The 18,373-nt window shown below is 39.9% G+C and overlaps 1 long non-coding RNA gene across 1 annotated transcript; it reads right to left on the bottom strand.

The window, feature by feature from the left end:
- Positions 1-2,547: 2,547 nt before the first annotated feature.
- LOC308302611 lies at positions 2,548-17,366 on the bottom strand. The gene is made up of 5 exons (XR_013962950.1): positions 16,930-17,366; positions 15,381-15,560; positions 12,057-12,165; positions 8,508-8,665; positions 2,548-4,504 (listed from the first exon to the last, which is right to left on the bottom strand). It is a non-coding gene; the product is annotated as an uncharacterized lncRNA (long non-coding RNA).
- Between the last annotated feature and the right edge of the window lie 1,007 nt (positions 17,367-18,373).

Raw genomic sequence — 18,373 nt, 5'->3', positions numbered from 1 at the left:
GTCCATAGATGGGGTTGGTGCGCGTGAGGAAAACCAGGAAATACAAGGGAAAACAGAAAAATGCTTTTTATTAAACAATACGGGAGCGGCATGTAATTCTGGTTGAGCGGCATCTATTCTGACACAAACAATTCTTGGATAATCACTTTATTTCTGAGATCTGAACGTTTGTTTAGCCTGCCGGGTCTCTTTGTTTACCTCGCTAGAAGCATGGTTGAGGTGGAAACATGACGGTCATATGGCCGTCATGTTTTGCCACTTGGCAGAGCAAAGCCATCCTCATCCTCTTTCTCTGCAAGATGAGCGCTATGTGAAGTTAAGTTTTCCCTCTGAGCCCGGTTGGCAGAACTGTTGTGTCTTGGCTTAGCTGAGCTCGGCTGTAGCAGCTACTAACTATCATAAACTATGGACATAAACAATACTTTAGCAGGTAAAACATTTGAGTAGTTTTTCCACACTGCATGTTCAGGAGCAGAGCTACACTGCTCAGCCTGTTGCCACTTGGCAGAGAGACAGCCATCCTCAGTCTTCCACTTTGCTTTGCAAGATGAGCCGCGCTATGCGAAGTTAAGTTTTCCCCCTGAGCCCGGTTGGCAGAACTGTTGTCTCTTGGCTGTAGACAGCAGCTACTAACTATGGACATAAACAATACTTTCTACTGGACTGGACGCTTCAAACCATAGACTATAGAAACGTTAAAAGACGTCAGAACAGATCATCTCAAGTTGAAAGAGCACAATGAAAGTGGGAAGAGACTTTGTCAGTCAGATGAATCGTGTCTCCTTTTGTTTTGAACTGGGCTGTGAATATAGCCTGTGTTGAACACAGCTTTAATGTGTCTGTTTTAACACCATAACATTATTAAATACATAAAGCTGTGTTTAACCTACTTGTTTGTTTCCAGCGCAGTGAGCATGGAGCGGCATACAGGCGGTGGGACGTTCGCGAACGAACCGAGTCTTTTGAACGGCTCTTTGAAATGAACGATATGGGATCCGGTTCGCAGTAGGGAGCCGTTCCTTTAGTAAATGAAGAGTGGTAGGAAAAGTACTCAATTTCTTTACCTAGTAGAAATATCAATACTGCAATCAATGTGGAAATACTCTGCCACAAGCAGAATATGAAATTAAAATGTACTTGAGTAAAAGTACAAAAGTATTGATATCAAAATGCACTTAAAGTACCAATAGTAGAAAGTACTCATTATGCAGAATGTCTCATTTCACAAGTTTTCCAATGAATAAAATGTCGAAAAATCTTTTGAAAATAGCCGATCTACAAGCTCACAATGCGTCGCAACACAATTTGTGAGCTTGAAGATCGGCTATTTTCAAATGGCAGAAATGTATCCTATAAAATCTACAAAGTAACCAGTAACTAAATGAGACAGTCTTTTGAACGGCTCTTTGAAAGGAACAGATCTCAGAGATCCGGCTCACTTCATAGAACCATAAATCACATCTCTAGAGCAGCAGACATGGATTCCAGGGTGTTTTAGTTCTTTTACAACTCTGGTTAGTTCTTCTTATAACTCTATGGTTTTAGTAGTGCAGGACAGGAGAGACATTAACCTACTGACTGACTGACTGACTGACTGACTGACTGACTGACTGACTGGTGGGTAGGTGAGTGGGTTGGTAGGCTGGTAGGCTATACTTCTTCAAGTGTAGGCTCTAGTCTAGTCTAAAGAGCAACTTTCCAGTTAATATCCTAACCCAGTTTACATGTTTGTTCAATAATGAATGTAGACAACCATACCAGGCCTACAGGTAATGTGAATTTCATGGAGAAAAATATATAAACATTTAGCCAGTTTGAATGATTTTAAAGTCATTCAATTGATTTGTTGAATCAATTGAATGTTGTTTTGCTCAGTAAACCATTTTCTCCCCGTCTCCCCAACAGAAGAAAATACAGGAGGTTGCCAATGTCATCCCATTATTTCTACATCTCCAGTTTTATTTTAAATTGTTATATAATATTTTATATTGTTCCAGTTACTTTTAACTGGAACAATATTTTATACTGTTTGATCACTTTCAATTTCACTTGTTGCATCATGTAGTTCATAGATGAAATTGGCATCCCGACCTGAAAATGTATGGTATGTATTTATAAAACGATGGTTTAGTGGAGTCATCACTTTTCACAGTTTTGAGGCCATTCTTAGCACAAGGAAAGTTTTTTGTGTAAAACAAATGCTTGCAATGGATTCAGAATCTTGACAAACCTCTAGTTAGACCCCTCACATCCTACTTAAAGCAGATTTTGTCCAGGTATTTTCTTATAGTGTCGATGGGAGCGTTTTTTTTACATACAATACAGTACATATACTCAGAAACATTCACTCACATTCACACACACATACCCCCTGCACATGCTTATTGAGAATAATAATAAAAATAAAGATAAATAACTAATAATAATAATAACACAAAGTTCCCATACATTGTTTTCAAAAATTCAAATGACAGTTTATTTTTATTTTTATTATTATTTTAACCATATATTGTTATTTCATTTAGGTACTTGATTCCATGGTGTTCATATACATTTCCCAAAGCTGGTCAAAGTCATTCTGTCTACCTCTAACTATAGAGGTATCATTATCATCAGAGGTCGTATCATTTTGTTTTGGGAGTTCTGAAGCTTAGTCTTTTAGTGCTCTTTGATTGACTTGATCTAGCTCAACTTTAACGAACTAAACAGACAGCTTTTCAGTCTCTGAACCTTTAGCTGAAAGGTTTCCAGCGGACTCAGCCCTTCTGGCCTTCTGGCACAACGGTTTGAGCGTTGGTCTGGCGAGTGGGACCCCCGGGTTCAATCCCTGCTTCCGCACATCACTACACCTGCATCAGTAGAGTGGAGGAGACGTTATGATGGTGGCAGATTGTGTGTGATTTGGACGGTGGAAGCGTTAGAAGTCACACCAGCATCCTGTAGGCCAACATTATGGTAAAGATTACTGGTTAAAGCTCACTTTATATATTGTATATAATAATAAAACTATGCTTTTTGTATAGCACCTTTCATGAAATGAAATGCAGCTCAAATCGCTTTACAAAGTAGAAATGAAGCACAAGTGCTTAACAGAAAAAGTACAAATGATTTCAATAAAGCAGACCCATGTGCTAGAGGAAAAACAATCATAATGTAACATTATGAACTGGTCAGATATGGACCCAGGGGATCAATATGAGTATTATGTTGTTATTATTAACATTCAAGAGGGTTAGGACAGCTTCATGGTCCTGATTATCTCATAATAACTCATGTTGTCGTCACTAGTTTATCAAATGAATACACACTAAAGAGACCCAGTATGATGTACAGCAGAGGTTCTCAACATATTTGTCTCAGGTCACTTCTGTAGATAACTGTTTCATCCACGGCACTCCTGAATTACACTGTTATTTTACACTACTTTACATTTATGTCAAATATGTACATTTTCCCCTTAAGAGGTACAGTATGTGTCAGGAGGAAAACTGTATATCGGTTTCCATTATAGGACAGATTGAAAATAACTTTTATACTTACACCCGGCCATATGCCAATATCCTCTCAACTTTAAGCTGCAACACATTTTGAATGAGCAAAGCAATCTGTGTATCTAGGATTAAACCTCAAACTTGTTTTATGTTAATTCAGCTGTAAAAGAAAAAGAAGAAAAGAGCATGAAACTGTTAAATGTCAACGTTCTGAGATGAAAATAATAATGAAACTATGAATTCACAATGATGTAAGCCTAAGCCTGGTTTATCTTTAAAGGTGACGCCTTGTGAGCTTGCAGATATGCTATTTCCGGCATACAACAATGTCACATGACAGAGCATCAATTAATGAATGACTGAAATACTGTGTTCATCAGCATCAGTTGACAACTAAGGCTGGTTGATATTAGGAAAACCTTCAATATTAGAAAACGTTGTTGAATACCTCAATATCGATATTACAAAAACAATTGCATTCTATAGTTTTTAATGTTTTTCTGCTTTAGGTCCACTGCCTGCCTAAACCAGATAATGAATATCATATCCATGCATGCACACTGCACAGTACACATAGAAGGGTTAGGTAGGTTTTATTGAAATAACCACACCTGGTTACAGATGGACTGCTTTTGTGCATGTAGTGTCTGTTAATTAATTTGACACATACACCAATACCTCATTTCAAGCAGTCTTCATAGATATGTGTACCTTGCATGTTGACACCTCCATATCCATAATGTTCTATATATTGCCCAGCCTTAGTTCAGTTCACCATTCAGTCTCACCTGGACACGCTGAGATGTTTATTCATGAGAAAGATGTTGCTGACGTCCCCACAGGCAGAGTGATGTCCTGAGTGTCAGGACGTCCAGAGAGGAGCTGCTTGTCCGTCAGGGTTTGTCCATCCAGAGTCCATCTGTAGAGGACACTGTCCCCTTCACAGGAGCAGGACACCCTCATGTGTCCTTGGGACAGACACTCAGAGGACAGCTGAGGACCAGACACTGGAGCTGGAGGAGACACAGTTAGACACAGTGGAAGACAACATGTTAGACTGAAGGGAGATGAGACATTATTAAACTTAAAAGGCATTTAGCAAGACTCAATGAATGGAACCGTATAATGTAATAAAGTACCAGCCTCATGTGTAGACCTGACATCTTGTAGTGTGTATCAGTTAAATGTACAGATTATAGATTGTTTTGATATTCTACTGTAAAGCCCTTTGCACACAGGCGCGTTTATCCGCACGGATAAAACGGACAATTTTATTTTTTAAAAAGAAAACAATGATTCTCTACGACCTCATGCACACCGGATCCTAATTAGCCATGCAACGAGTGGCTGCGGCCGTGCGTTTTTTTTCTCGATCGAACCCAGTTCGATTCGTCTTGTCGCATGCTGTAAAAAAACTCATCACTCCTTTTATGACTCCTTTTGGAATCCGCAGCGCCGATTCCACACAGCATTGCACACCAAATCCAATGCGTTTTATTCATGCAGCAAACAAAAAAAACGCAACTGTCCTGTGTGAAAGGGCTTCAGACTGATGATAGCTTCTTGGTTTACCTATGATCCTAGATTACTATTTATATGCATTTGATGCCTTGCTTACTGTAAGTCACTCTGGATTAAGAGTGTCTTCTAAGGCTAGAGCTCCACCAAAAAGACGGCGTCGTGCCGTCGTCAAAAAATGAACCGGAGCGAATTTGAGCGTCCAACGTTGACGTTGGCAGTGGAGCACCCTTCATTGATTAAAACGAGAGCGTTCCCAGCGTTGACATTGACTCGACGCGCCCAGTGGAGCCCGGGGGGTTAATGCCTAATTTGCAAATTAGTGCATGTGATCTACAGTCAGTCAGTGTACTCCATACATCCATACAGTAACATAATGACAGATCTGTTACTGTACAGTGAGTACAGTGTACTGTCATCCATACAGTAACATAATGACAGATCTGTTACTGTACAGTGAGTACAGTGTACTGTCATCATACAGTAACATAATGACAGATCTGTTACTGTACAGTGAGTACAGTGTACTGTCATCATACAGTAACATAATGACAGATCTGTTACTGTACAGTGAGTACAGTGTACTGTCATCATACAGTAACATAATGACAGATCTGTTACTGTACAGTGAGTACAGTGTACTGTCATCATACAGTAACATAATGACAGATCTGTTACTGTACAGTGAGTACAGTGTACTGTCATCATACAGTAACATCCTAGATGTACATGAGCTGGTTCCCTTAATGCCATCACTACTCAGAGTTGTTGTTGTTTCCATGTGTTTGACTTATAGTATCTTGTCATGGTTCCTATTTCTACTGAGTCTTTTACATTTACATTCATTTATTTTGACCGAGCTAAAAGCCATTAAAGGAGTAGTTCTCCCCCAAATTACTTTTTCCTATTGATTACCCACCCCATGGAGACTTGAGTTCAATAATATATTTAGTTTTTGTCGCATTCCTAAGACCATAATTTAAGGATAATCTTTGTGTCTCCATAAGGAACCACTGCTGGTCATCACATTATTGTCTTGTCTTAGGAATGTGACAAAAACAAAAAATATCCTTGAAATCAAGTCCCCATGGGGTCAGTAATCAATAGAAAAACCCTACAGTATGTTTATGTACTGTGATCCTCTTACTCTTTATAAATCTTGAAGTGTTTACATTTTTGTTGGGGCTTTTAACATCACATTGTAAATAGTATAAATATGTTGTAACTTTATACCTTGACATGTTGTAAACCCCTTCAATAAATTGTACCACTAATAAATACATGTTTATCTAAACCTTCTAAGATATGTATTCATTCAGAAGGAAAGGAGTCTCATCTTTATACTGTAAACCTTCTATGTAAGTAAGCCTTGCCAAGCCATGCGGCCCATAGGGCAGCAGTCTATCTCCCGTTTCTGTAGCATGAGGCAGCTTGATGTACATGATGTGATGGACATGATGTGATGGACATGATGTGATGTACATGATGTGATGGACATGATGTGATGTACATGATGTGATGGACATGATGTGATGGACATGATGTGATGGACATGATGTGATGGACATGTGTGATGTACATGATGTGATGGACATGATGTGATGTACATGATGTGATGGACATGATGTGATGGACATGATGTGATGGACATGATGTGATGGACATGATGTGATGGACATGATGTGATGGACATGATGTGATGTACATGATGTGATGGACATGACATGATGTGATGTACATGATGTGATGTACATGATGTGATGGACATGATGTGATGGACATGATGTGATGTGATGTACATGATGTGATGTACATGATGTGATGGACATGATGTGATGGACATGATGTGATGGACATGATGTGATGGACATGATGTGATGGACATGATGTGATGGACATGATGTGATGGACATGTGATGTACATGATGTGATGGACATGATGTGATGGACATGATGTGATGGACATGATGTGATGTACATGATGTGATGGACATGATGTGATGGACATGATGTGATGGACATGATGTGATGGACATGATGTGATGGACATGATGTGATGGACATGATGTGATGGACATGATGTGATGGACATGATGTGATGGACATGATGTGATGGACATGTGATGTACATGATGTGATGGACATGATGTGATGGACATGATGTGATGGACATGATGTGATGTACATGATGTGATGGACATGATGTGATGGACATGATGTGATGGACATGATGTGATGGACATGATGTGATGGACATGATGTGATGGACATGATGTGATGGACATGATGTGATGGACATGATGCAGGCTTGTCAACTCTCCTGGATTTCCCAGGAGTCTCCTTGATTTTGAACCCCTCTCCTGGGAGTCTCCTGGATTGGCAAATCTCCTGGATTTCTCCTGGATTTTGTATCAAACTCCCAAAATTCACCAGAACACAGGAAATGACATCTACTATGTTAAAATTTTTATGGGGGAGGACCCCCAGACCCCCCGCTTTAGGGGTGGGGGCAATGCATGGAAGAAAGATCATACAGATATTCACTTAAGTTATGACTTACATGAGACGTCATTATTAAAGATGTCTTACTTTGCTTCTGTCATTAGATCTGTACACCTACATTTGGCATATTAGGCTGAAATTGTACACATGCTAGTAAAGTAAGCCTGATAAATGTATCAAACATGCACAAAATTCAACAGAACACGGGAAAATATATCTATAAGTACCAGGGCAGGAATTTCAAGGAGGCCATGAAGGCCATGGCCGTTGTTGCCCCTCAGTTTGGCCTTGTGCCCCTCAAACCAATGGCATGACCTGAGGCCACTGTGGCCTTAATGCCCCAGCCCAGCTGACTGTATTACTTTCTCCTCTGTCTTGTCAATATTTAGACACCAATGTCTCTTTCTTGTCATGAAGACACCAGTGTCTTGATGAGTCCCCTTTTGTAAACCAATCCAGTAACCTTGTGCAGGGCTAAGCATGGATCAGACTGTAAATACCAATGTATTTATTTCACAGCAGATATAGTCTACATATTACATTTAAAAGCCTCCTTAACGCTTAAATTCAATCAACTACCGGTATTTCAATGGCCTAAAATCTTGTTTTATTTGATGGCCTTCCTGCCCTGCCATTTGGCCTTTGTGCCTTCAAAAATTGGACAACCCTAAAGGCCAAGTGGCCTTACCCCTAAAATGATGAAATTCCAGGCCTGATTAGTACGTTTTGGGGAGAGGACCCCCCAGACCCCGGCTAGGGAGTTCCGCGCACCCCCAAAAATAAATCTCCTGGATTCTGACAGTCCAATGTTGACAACCCTGACATGATGTGATGGACATGATGTGATGTACATGATGTGATGTACATGATGTGATGGACATGATGTGATGGACATGATGTGATGGACATGATGTGATGGACATGATGTGATGTACATGATGTGATGGACATGATGTGATGGACATGATGTTAGTACAGTATGTCACAAGGACTTACCCTCAATCCAACCCTTGATGCTGAGCCAAGCAGGAGGCACTCAGCTGGGTCCCATCCTTCAGAGTCTTTGCCTGGGAATCGAACCCCGACCTTCCAGTCTCAGGACGGACACTCTAACCACCAGACCACTGAGACACTGCATGGTCTGCTGCTTCTGTCTGTTAGATACAACCACATCAGAGAGCTTTAGACTTCAATATGCTGTTCCTTCGTCATCCATGATCACATGATTACATGATTACATCATCCATGATCACATGATTAGTATTTATGACTGATTAGATTCTACTCTGTTCAACACATAGTATGTCATTTCTGCTGCCCCATAAATACAGTTTCAGTGAGTTTCAAAAGCTGACCCAAAGTAACACACATAATGATTGTCAAGAGTACAGTAGTCTATACTCAATACACAGAACACTGAATCCCTGTGTGTTTTCTGTGTCTGAGTATGGAACTGCATGCACTGTATGGAATATCTGACATTCTGGTGCCATGGCATTGATCCCACATCTCATTGTTCCTACTGTACATCCCATTAGTCAGAATCTGGTGAATGCTAACCAGGTGAAAACAAACCTAACCTCAGTAAAACTATGCCTAAACCTAAACCCAACCCTAACCTCAGTAAAACTATGCCTAAACCTAACCTTAACCAAACTAGGACTAATGAGATGTAGGACTTATGGGCAGTCCACGCCATTCTAGGGCTAGGCTAATTAGGTAAGTAGGCTACGGTATATAGTAGTATATTATATGTGCTTGTTAAAAGTAATGAAACATTTTGACTTTAATCAATCTGAGAGATGTATTAATGTAACGTATTAATCTGAGAGATGTATTAATGTAACGTATTAATCTGAGAGATGTATTAATGTCTGTCACCTGTGGTGCTTTCATGCAGACACCCAGGGTCACATTGGCCAAGCTTCGCAGGACGCTTACTGAAATTAACTCATAAATAGCACTGCTCAATTCACACTAGGTGTGATTTTTACTTTTACTTTATAGATTTCTGTGCTTTTTCAAACGCCTCCTCATGGATACTCTGATGTCACAATACTGCCAGCAGACCTGTGATGAATATCACTATAGTGGAATTATTGTAAACTGAAGCATTGTTCAGGTCATTAATGTGTTTGGTCAGTAGATGGCAGTGTAACACCATAGAATGGACCAGAGGTGTCAGTTAAACAGAGAGACTTTCTGGGCATCTGGGGCCCTATTATGATCCAGGTCTTATGCCTTCTGCCTTAACTTCTTTGCCTTTTTTTACTATTTTGTTTTTGTTTTTTAAATATTTCAAATAGCTGATCTGCAAGTTCACAACGGCATAAGGCACAAGACCTGGATCATAATAGGGCCCCTGGAGTCATAGAAGTACCTGAAATATAACAATTATTGTTACTGTCAACATAATATCATAGACTGTATAAAAGATATGGACAAAGCGACGCCATTGGTTTCTATGCAGCGCAAATGACACAATATGGGTCCTTGGCATGGGTGTTGCCATCATAGATTGAAATGCAACCAGAGGATGCTATTGGCTGCCAACGGTCACGTGCAACCGCAGGGATACTTGGGAGAATGTGGTCGGAGCCTCCTGAAATACAGCACACGAAGAAGAACACAGCCGGCTGGTATCAGTTTAGTTGGCCACGCCCCCGCAACTTTATCATCAATTTTAACATAAATGGGACCTTATTTTCACAAAACGCATATCATGGTGATTGAAAGGCAATTTTTAACTAGCGATAGGAACCATAAAGTATGTATGAAAGTGTTAATTAAGGTTAGAAAACGAAAGGGGAAAATGAATGTGGTCCAATGGAGAACAATTCTTTTTGTGACCGGCCGGGGGGGAAAACAGCGCAACTAGCGGCCAATCATAGGAAGTTTTAGTTCCGTATTGGGCTCATTTTAAATCGGCGGAACTATGCCCCTGCATAATATGTGTTTGTCCGAGTCATATATTATAATTACCTGAAATATAACAATTACTGTTACTGTCAACATCAGATAACTACAAGTATCCACTCCATGACTCTATAGCAGTGAGACTGAGACTGACACTGATGTAAAACAACAGTCAACGTTTGTTGTTGAAAACATCAATAGAGACAGTTTTTACATCCAGAGCCCTAGAACAGGGGTCTTCAACAGGGGGTCCGGGACCCCTAGGGGGTCCCCAGAGTTACTACAGGGGGTCCTCCAAATCTTTGAGTGATAGAAGAAAAATGTTCTCCTTTTTTATATTAACCACTTGAACCCTAGTGTCCATATTCTGAGAACTTTAGCCAAAAATAGCAGATCTACAAGCTCACAACGCCTCGCTGCGAGGCGTTGTGAGCTTGTAGATCGGCTATTTTTGGCAAAGATCTTTGGTGTAGAGGGGAAAAAGAGCAGACTAAGTACAGAGTGAAAGGTCAAGTTTATTAAGTATTGACGGTTCAAGTGGTTAAATATCTTAAAAGTAAACACAAATTGACAAGAATCCAAAATACAGTGCTGTCAAACAATGAAACTATATGGAATCTATGAACACGTTGTGGGGGTCCCTGCTTCATCTCTCTCTCAACTAAGGGGTCCCTGCTTCATCTCTCTCTCAACTAAGGGGTCCCTGCTTCATCTCTCTCTCAACTAAGGGGTCCTTGGCCTGAAACCATTGACGACCCCTGCCCTAGAATGTCTGTGATCTTACACTCTGTGTTAATATTACAAACACACAGCCATAGATCTGTCCTATCCAGACAGTTAGCAGACTGATTCCCCACAAGACGTGGAGTCATTTAAGTTGTGGAAGAAAACGTGTGTTTAGTGAAATATCTCCACTTTTCCACGAGCTGAACACGGACGACATTCTCTGTCAGTGACAGGACCCCATCTGAAATGACTGCTGGACTGAACATATGAAAAGTTCCTTTAGGAACACATGTGTGTGTTTGGGAAGCACAAACGTACGGGGCACACGATTGACCGGTGCTTTGAGACTGGTGTGGGGTCATTAATCACTTGCTAACTGTGTGCCCTGTATGTTTGTGCTTCCTAAAGGAGGAGGTTTTGATACATTCAGTCCTGCACTCATTCTGGTCTTCAAGTTTATGACGAGACCCAATCAAGTGGAGACCACGTCAGCCGTCGTCATAGTAACTACAGATGTTGTACACATAGCTGTCCGCATCAATGCCTTTTTAGGTCAGTGGTTCTCAACCTTTTCAGTGTGGGGACCCCCCACACTGAAGAGCACTAAGAGTTGAGGCTTTATATTTTGTATAAGATGGTTCTATTGTGAATATAGTAGATCTAAATGCTCACAACGCCTCGCAATTTCTGCCTCTAATATTTGACAATTTGGCCAATGTTTAGAAATGTGCAGATACCCTCTATACACTTAAACTTTATGTTGGTTTGTTTACTGTTGAGTGAGAAAACAATGTTGCACATTAAGTTAATCATCTGGGGACCCCCCAAAATAATTTGGGGACCCCCTGAGGGTCCCGACCCACAGGTTGAGAACCACTGTTTTAGATCACAAAGCCAACATACCGTAGTGATTGTTGATTGGATGAAGAGAGACGTGGTGCAGAAGGACGTCACGTTGAGTTGTGGAACTTCCTTCTACGTTGTTGACAAACAGGAAGACAACCTCTGCTTCCTGTGAAGGAGATCCATATCACAATAAAAACACTGTACAGTATAATAAAAATACAAAATAAAATAAACATAAGAGGAAATACAATAAACAGACTTCCACCATGTTCAGTTCTGAACATACAGACAGGACAGGTACACCAGTGGTTCCACTGACAATGTGTTCAGTTTTACTGTAAGTCAATACGTTTAGTCTACTCTTTTCCCTCTGCACCAAACCTCTTTGCCAGAAATGGCAGATCTACAAGCTTTTGTGAGCTTGTAGATCTGCCATTTTTGGCTAATGTTCCACTCAGAATAGGGATGCTAGGGTTCAACTGGTTCATGTAAAAAATATGATCTTATCACACACATTTGGTGGCCACCCAGCCTGTAGTAACTCTGAGGACCCCCTAGGGGTCCCGGACCCCCTGTTGAAGACCCCTGACGTATAGGGTTAGTTATGACAGCAGTGATGTCATTAACACTCAGATGTCCAACACATAAATCTATACATGAGGTTGAGCAGCACAGCAGGAGGAGGAGGAGGAGGCAGCCCAACATTTACAATCATCTGGAGCTTCTTGAGCTCTCAGTCTCAACAATACATTTATATGTTTTATAAATACTATTAACCATTGTAGTCTGAGTAAACATGTGTCACGTAGGGTAACTATTCAGAATATTTAAAGGGTCAAAATCAACACATCAATGAATCAATAAATAAATCAATACATAAATAAACGCTAGCCTCTCACGGGATTCGAACTCCGGGACCCCTAGGGGGTCCTCAGAGTTACTACAGGGTGGCCGCCAAATCTTTGTGTGATAGGATCATGTTGTTTACATCCCTATTCTGATTAGAATAGCAGATCTACAAGCGAGGCGTTGCACGAGGCGTTGTGAGCTTGTAGATTTCTGGCAAAGAGGTTTGGTGTAGAAAGTATTGACAGTTCAAGTGGTTAAATGTCTGCAAATCCACATTAATCCAACATACACCGACAGTGCTGTCAAACAAGTCTAAGCTGTCTAAGAAATCTATGAACATTTTTAATCCCTGCTTCATCTCTCTCTCAGCAAAGGGGTCCTTGGCCTGAACACGTTGAAGACCCCTGTTATAAGAGTATAAACCCAACTATTAAAACACAGAACAGACATCATGGTCACAAGATTAACTTGAGACCTCACAGTTTAATACAGTTGGTTCTACACCCTCTCACCATCATCATCATCATCTATAGTTCCTGATGTCTTCTATTTAGAAATAGTAATGATACATGATAAGAGTCAGATAGATAAATAGTTTGTTTATAAGGTGATCAATGGTCCATGGTAGTAATTTATATTGACTATCTGTAGACTGCAGAGGGCGCAGGTGAGTCATTACAATAATTTCCCAGCATGGAGAACAGTCTTTCAACAACACACAACAGAACAGCCTTTGATTCAATGAGCAGCAAAATGGTTGTCTTTATGTTTTACTACAGTAGAAGACACATTGTCTGTCCTGGTGAAGGTCTAAATGACAGAAACGTGGAATTACATTTCTTTTTGCCAGTTCTTGACAGTGTGCAGGTCTTTGCATTTGATTTTATTATCAGAGACCCCCCTTTTTTTTTTTTTACTACAGTTGGAGACACATTTAAAATTGAAAGGTCAACATCAGTGTAATGTGGCTTTTAAGACACTTTTGGGCATATTTATTCACTCCATACAGTAACTGGTCACGTTTCTGGCAGAAAAAGCAATTATAAATAAATGCACATTTTCTGCCAGAACTTTCAAAGGGATGTGAAACTATAGAGGACTATTATCTGACTCCAAGTCTGAGGCATTCATTATTGGGTGAGAACACATGCAATGCTGAGCATTTTACTGCCACAGAGAACAGTCTGCTAACTGACTGTGGATAGGACCAATATATGGCTGTGTATTAAGGTATATTACACATAGTGTTATATGTAAGATCTATGGCTGTGTATTTGTAATATGACACAGAGTGTTATATTATGTAAGATCTATGGCTGTGTATTACGGAATATTACACACAGTGTTATATGTAAGATCTATGGCTGTGTATTAAGGAATATTACACACAGTGTTATATGTAAGATCTATGGCTGTGTATTAAGGAATATTACACACAGTGTTATATGTAAGATCTATGGCTGTGTATTAAGGCATATTACACACAGTGTTATAAGATGTATGCCTGTGTATTAAGGAATATTACACAGAGTGTTATAAGATGTATGCCTGTGTATTAAGGTATATTACACATAGTGTTATATGTAAGATCTATGGCTGTGTATTTGTAATATGACACAGAGTGTTATATTATGTAAGATCTATGGCTGTGTATTACGGAATATTACACACAGTGTTATATGTAAGATCTATGGCTGTGTATTAAGGAATATTACACACAGTGTTATATGTAAGATCTATGGCTGTGTATTAAGGAATATTACACACAGTGTTATATGTAAGATCTATGGCTGTGTATTAAGGCATATTACACACAGTGTTATAAGATGTATGCCTGTGTATTAAGGAATATTACACAGAGTGTTATATGTAAGATCTATGGATGTGTATTAAGGAATATTACACAGAGTGTTATATGTAAGATCTATGGATGTGTATTAAGGAATATTACACACAGTGTTATATGTAAGATCTATGGCTGTGTATTAAGGCATATTACACACAGTGTTATAAGATGTATGCCTGTGTATTAAGGAATATTACACACAGTGTTATAAGATGTATGCCTGTGTATTAAGGAATATTACACACAGTGTTATAAGATGTATGCCTGTGTATTAAGGAATATTACACACAGTGTTATAAGATGTATGCCTGTGTATTAAGGAATATTACACACAGTGTTATATGTAGATCTATGGCTGTGTATTAAGGAATATTACACAGAGTGTTATATGTAAGATCTATGGATGTGTATTAAGGAATATTACACACAGTGTTATATGTAGATCTATGGATGTGTGTATTAAGGAATATTACACACAGTGTTATATGTAGATCTATGGCTGTGTATTAAGGAATATTACACACAGTGATATACAGTATGTTAGATATATGTCTGTGTATTAAGGAATATCACACAGAGTGGTATAGTCTATAGGATAGATCTATGGCTGTGTATTAAGGAATATTACAGAGTGTTATAGTCTATATGTAAGATGACAGAGGTTGTATTTCTAGGGCTCCACTTACCCCAGAGGAATCCATTCTGAACTGAGCTCTGAGCAGCTTCACACTGAGGAAGACCTTGGTACCATAATAATCACTGTGGAGGAGTCCAGACTGAGGAAGACGATGGTAATCCAGGCTGGAACCAGATCAGATGGACCCCTGCTGTTCCACTTCCACTCTGCTCTGTCCTATAGGAGTAGGCTGTCAGGAATGGGAGGAAGGACTTCATTATCAGTTTGCAAAGGAAAAGGTACAGTTTCATGACAGAACAGTTCACTGGTACAAGGTCAACTCAAAGGATAAACACCTCAAGAAAGCTTTTGGGCTTGTTTCAATTGGGGTATTTTTTAACTCATACTCACATTGAATGACAGACACATAAAAACTAGTTCACCCCCAAAATAACTTTTTTATTGATTACTCACCCCATGGAGACCTGAATTCATGGATATTATTGTGTCATTCCTAAGTTAATAATGTGATGACCAGTCCAGCAGTGCTTCTTTATGGAGCCTGTTTTGTTCCCTCGGATTATTCTCCAAACTAAGTGTCCATGCATGGGGTGGGTATGTAATCCATAATTACAGGAAAAAAAGGGTCATTTTGGGGGTGAACTATGAGTGTCGAACCCATCCCAGGGGACAAGTTCTTCACTCCACTGGCTTGTCAATAATCACATTCTCCATGTACAATACAGACGGACGTATACCCAGAAAATAAAATATGGTTTCCCGTCAGTCGCTTGCAGTGCAACATAAAAACTTCAAGCCTATCTAAGAAACATAAAATGACCTCAAACTAAAAACAGCATAAACAACAACAATTCTCGTTCTCCTGCTACACCATCAACATGTGGAACGTCCTTCCACAAGCCTTAAAGGAGAGCAAATCCCTAGCCTCCTTCAAAATTGGTATGAAAAGTCACCTTCAGACAGCAGCTACCCGTGACTTGTAAATAGACTAAGCCCCCATGCTCCCCCCTCCCCCTTTTTTTCCTTTTTTCTGCCTTTGTATTTGATGTTATGCTTTTGAAACTGATATTATCCTAGATAAAGTACTATGTTCTATCCGTCTGTCTTTCAATGTTATATGAGATACTTAATGTGTGGTTCCTGTGGAAATAAGCCTCGGCTTTCTAGGATCTCCTTTTAGTTGACCTTGTACCAGTGATTTGTACTGTCATGAAACTGTGCTTTTTTCTATTGCAAACTTCTAATAAATTATTCAATGAATCAATCAATCAATTAATTTAATAAGTTATTCATTCTAAAACGTTACCTGCGCGCGCGCACACACACACACACACACACACACACACACACACACACACACACACACGCACCCACACACGCACACACACACACACACACACACACACACACACACACACACACACACACACACACACACACACACACACACACACAGCCAAAGTTACCAAAACGTTGTTTACGTGAGCCTCAGCTTCAAGCTAACTGTGGCTAATGGGAGGCTAACTGCTACTGCTACTAACGTGTTGAAGGCATAGAGTTATAATAAGAAGGTTGAAAGCCTGGTGAGCTGAGGTTACTTTGTTAGCAGAGCCAGTTGTCCCCAACAGCAGCTCTGTTCCTGGGTTCCTGTCCTCCATGATCCCTGGTGTAAATCATCCACTGTAATCCACTGTCCAGCGGTCAGAGCGTGTTGTACATCTCTCTCCTCTCTGTCCATCCGTCCTACTGCTGCTGGACACATGATGTTACCGTGTTCTGTTAGCAGACAGCCTTGTTGTGGGAGACAACAGCAGCTCTGTTCCTCTGTTGCTGTCCTCCAGGGTCCATGGTTATAATCCTCCTCCTCAGAGTTCCATCTCTCTCCTCTCTGTCCATCCTACTGCTGCTGGACAGCTGTGGACAATCCTGACGTCACCAACTCCATCGACGCAACGTCATCACCAGCAAGGGAATCCCACTGCCAGTGACCTTAATGGGGGGTTTCCCCATAGGGTTCCCCCAACGACATACTTGACTCAGCTCAGTCACTAGCAGTGTTGGGGAAGTTAAAGTTAGTTACATGTAACTGAGTTACGTAATTAAGTTACATTTTGCTGTAACTTGCTAGTAACTGAGTTACATTCATATTTCTGTAACTCATCAAGTAACTGAGATACTTTTTGGGTAATTTTTGGCTCAAGTTACACAAGTTACAAGTTACAAATGTCCTCAACAGATCATAATTTTATTTTTTTTTTACTTTATTTTTAGGAACACGTTTACTAAAAAAGAAACTTTTTGAAATAAAACATAAAACTCAGTTGAGAGGCATATTTCTGCTGGCATGTGACTTTTGTAGGATATTACATTTTGTTTCATGTACACCAAATGAACATTCTCAACGCTGGGAAAAAAAAGGAACTCAAGTTACTCAAGTTACTTTTTCTATGTAACTTGAAACTTTATAAGTTACATTTCTCCAGGGGTATACTGTAACTGTAACTTGATCAAGTTACTGCCATGGTGAGTTACTTGTAACTGTACAAGTTACGTTTTCAAAGTAACTTCCCCAACACTAGCACTGATTCTATGGACAAGGAAAAATCCCTCTTCTGGGGTTGTACTCACTCTACTCCACTCTGCAGTCCATACAGTTACAGGTCCAGCTAAACACTGTGACCTGGCTGCTACATGTTAAATATGCATGTGTTTTCAATGCAGACTGCATGGGACAACATATTTGACAGTGGCAGAGGTGGGCAGAGCCCAGCCAAACGTGCATCCTGCTCACCCAATCAAAATCAAAATATGTTTTATTTTATTTTTAGATATATATTTTTGCCAATAGTAAAAATACCACAACATACCTATATCTGTAACATTTATTCATTTTGATTGGGTGGGCAAGTCAAAAATGATGCATTGTTTAGAGCCACCAACACGCACCACTAAAGTAGTGTCTCTCCCTCTCTGTAGCGAGTCACAAAATGCACACAGAACAATGAAGCTCACTACTAGCTTACTGCTAGTGAAAAATCACTC

Source organism: Nannobrachium achirus (genome assembly GCF_963921795.1).
Source record: "Nannobrachium achirus genome assembly, chromosome: 17".
Classification (NCBI taxonomy): Eukaryota; Metazoa; Chordata; class Actinopteri; order Myctophiformes; family Myctophidae; genus Nannobrachium; species Nannobrachium achirus.
The sequence above is the reverse complement of the archived record's forward strand: the minus strand, read 5'-3'. Positions and strand labels throughout refer to the sequence as shown.